Source organism: Octodon degus, unplaced genomic scaffold (genome assembly GCF_000260255.1).
Source record: "Octodon degus isolate 3935 unplaced genomic scaffold, OctDeg1.0 scaffold00360, whole genome shotgun sequence".
In the NCBI taxonomy this organism is placed as follows: domain Eukaryota; kingdom Metazoa; phylum Chordata; class Mammalia; order Rodentia; family Octodontidae; genus Octodon; species Octodon degus.
The window spans coordinates 109,506-113,088 of record NW_004524936.1 but is presented as its reverse complement, the minus strand read 5'-3'; the positions used below and the strand labels follow the sequence as shown (position 1 = coordinate 113,088).

At 40.4% G+C, this 3,583-nt stretch overlaps 1 pseudogene; it reads left to right on the top strand.

Annotated features, from left to right (window-relative positions):
- Nucleotides 1–161: 161 nt before the first annotated feature.
- On the top strand, nt 162–1,485 carry LOC101571861 (annotated as a pseudogene).
- Nucleotides 1,486–3,583: the final 2,098 nt, after the last annotated feature.

Genomic DNA, 3,583 nt, shown 5'->3' with positions numbered 1-3,583 from the left:
GCCGCCCCCGCCCCCGCCCCGCGGCCCCTGGCCCTGCAGCCCGCGGGCGCGGGGTCCAGCGTGAGCCTCTACCTGAGAGAGGACGAGGTGCGCTGGCTCATCGGTTGAATATAAACTGGGATTCCAAGTAGATAACTTTGTGGCTATGGAGATGCCCCAGTATGAAAAGGATTGAACTGGATGACAGCGTCAGTGTCAGCAGCAGTTCCCAGAGGCTGTCTCAGCCCTCCACCCAGACAACTCAGTACCTGAGGGCCGACACACCCAACAACGCAGCTCCAGTCACCAATTATCCTACCTTGCGGATAGAGAAGAACGACCTGAGAAGTGTCACTCTTTTGGAAGCCAAAGCCAAGGTGAAGGATATAGCAATATCCAGAGAGAGGATAACACTAAAAGATGTTCTCCAAGAAGGTACTTTTGGGCATATTTTCCATGGGATTTTGGTGGATGAAAAAGATCCAAATAAAGAAAAGCATACATTTGTAAAAACGGTTAAAGATCATGCCTCCGAGATTCAGGTGACCATGATTCTGACAGAAAGCTGTAAGCTGCGAGGTCTTCACCACATTAATCTTCTCCCTATTACTCATGTGTATATAGAAGAAGGAGAAAAGCCAATGGTGATGCTGCCTTATATGAATTGGGGGAATCTTAAATTGTTTTTATGGCAATGCAAATTAGTAGAGGCCAATAACCCACAGGCCATCTCTCAACAAGATCTGGTACATATGGCCATTCAGATTGCCTGTGGAATGAGCTACTTGGCAAGAAGGGAAGTCATCCACAAAGACCTGGCTGCTAGGAACTGTGTCACTGATGACACACTTCAAGTTAAGATCACAGACAATGCCCTCTCTAGAGACTTGTTCCCTATGGACTATCACTGTCTGGGTGACAACGAAAACAGGCCAGTTCGATGGATGGCTCTTGAAAGTCTGGTTAATAATGAGTTCTCTACCACTAGTGACGTGTGGGCCTTTGGAGTGACACTGTGGGAGCTTATGACTCTGGGCCAGACGCCCTACGTGGACATTGACTCCTTTGAGATGGCCGCATACCTGAAAGATGGTTACCGGATAGCACAGCCAATCAACTATCCTGATGAATTATTTGCTGTGATGGCCTGTTGCTGGGCCTTAGATCCAGAGGAGAGGCCCAAGTTTCAGCAGCTGGTCCAGTGTCTTACAGAGTTCCATGCCGCCCTGGGAGCCTACGTCTGACTCCTCTCGGCTCCGCAGCAGCAGAGGAGAGTTGCTGCTGTGGCTGTCTCCTGTATAATGCAGTGCCAGCAGAAGCACATTTTCTTCCAGAGCACCAGGCCTTAGGAATGCTTTCAGAAGCTGAACTTTTTAAAAGACAGATATAATGATCTGGAATATGTTTTAGGTATCACTTTTATTAAGTTGAATTGAAAGGGATTTTGTAAATTTTGGGGGGCAAAATTTTTTAAAAACATAGTTACTTTGGACTAAGGGTGCATTCTTAATAAAGTTATTAAAATTGTTTAGACACAGGTATTTGGAATAGCTGTCTTAGTGCCAACTGCTTTTTATGTTTTTACTTCATCCAGATAATGTAGGTGACTTACCTTTAAAGTTGTTTCAATATTTTTTATCACTACTCTTAGGAATGGTTTGTGTTCAAGATACAGTACTTAGGAAAGAGAAAGCAGCATAAAAAAGTATCTGATTTACCTTGTACTAGAAAAGGCAATACTAGAGGGAGAGAAAGAAAAGCTAAAGAGGAAAAAAAAAAGAAATTTAAAAAATACTTACTAGAAACAAACTACCCTGTCATAAAATAATAATAATAATAATAATGATAATAATATTTTTTTAATGTGAAGGAAAATCTGCTTTCTTATTTTGGGGGAAACAGGAGCTGAATTCCTTACATCTTAAATTTTTTAGAAATCAACTTTCCTGTGAGCCAGAGGTGGGTTTGGGGCAGATTAGTGAGAAGTAATGACAATTTTATTTATTTTTACTATCTGGGAAAGGACAGAATACAATTCCAGAAAGTGAAACCTCCTTTGTAAGGTTAAGATTCCCTTTTATTGCACCTAGGATAAGTGCTATGCACAGAGTGGGTGCTTGAGTTGTGGTTTGTTTTTAAAAAATTGTGAACTGATAAATTTTGAGCTTATCTTCAAGGGTGGCTTAAGTGTAAAATTGTTTTTTAAAAACTTGAAAAATAAAGGATTTGTTTTATATTAAAAAAAAAGAATGATAAACTCAAAGCCATTATATTGAAGTGGATGCCACTTGAACATATACTCACAAGTGAAATAAACCAGACACACATGTGCAAATATCATATAGTTTCCCTAGTATAAGAACTCAAAAGAAGAAATACAGGCAGGGGAGATAGCTCAGTGGCTTAAGTGCCTGCCTGGCAAGCACAAAGTTCTGAGTTTGATCCCTAGTGCCCCCCCCCAAAAAAAAGAAGAAATACATATAGAATGGTATAATACAAGTAAAATGGAAGCAGGATCTCAAGGACTAACTAATCATGCGAGGGAAAGGAGAAGAGATAGGAAACATGACAATGTGAAGATATACAGTTATATGTAGAAGATGGGCAAGACAATGATTCTGAGAATCTCCAGAAGGTTTTCTATATCTAGCAGTTAATTGGAAAGATTCTCACCCTGACTAACTACATATACTGATACCTGTGAACTAAGCAACTGCACCGCAGAAGGTAATCTCTAATAGTAGTTTCATTCATGGAGTGCCTGTCATTCTTGTCTTCTGAATACAGGCTGCTTGTCATGGCATGCCAGTTGCTGCTCTGAAGTCTCTCAGGTAGATGTTTGTTCAAAAAGAAAGGGGTGGTGAATGAAAGCAAAAGACAGGAAAAAGAATATTTTGGGACTGTCCTGCTTCAAGGTTGTATATGGTGAGATTTTTGGACTTATGTGTAAACATAAGAAGTATATAATTCTTTATGCCTATTTTTAAAATATATTCTAATTTTTAAATTGTTTTTATCATATTCAGTAGGGACTTAAAGTTCAACATATCAATACTTGATGTAAAGTACTTGTTCCATATTATGCATGTTTGATATTCAGACAGATAGTGAGGTTAAGCTTAACAGCCTAAGTTGTATGGTAATAAAAATAAGCTTGTCTTCTGGATGGTTAACATCCTAAGTTTGCAAACCAAAATTAGGTGAAAAGCATGGCTGCACGGAAAGCCAACATTTTGGCCTTAGCCTTCCAAAGTCAATCAAGACTTAGGACATATGAGAGTTTGGGCTGTAATGTCATGTACCTTGGCAGTGTCCCAAATTTTCTGATCAAGGAGATTATGGGGCCAAAGAGGACAGTGATCGATGATGTAGAGTGTGCCTAAGGAGATTCACATGGAGAAGAAACATTCTCTCAGGCTTTCACAAAGAGCACATTGGCCAAGCATTGGCCATGACTCATCCACATGGCTGACACTGACAAACAATCTGAGTTACACAATCTCAGGATAAATCCTGAGGGGATTTCACCGAATTTATCAGACCCAAATCTACAACTCTTTTTACATAGGTCCTGCTTTACCTTGGTTTTAACCGCCCAGCGGAA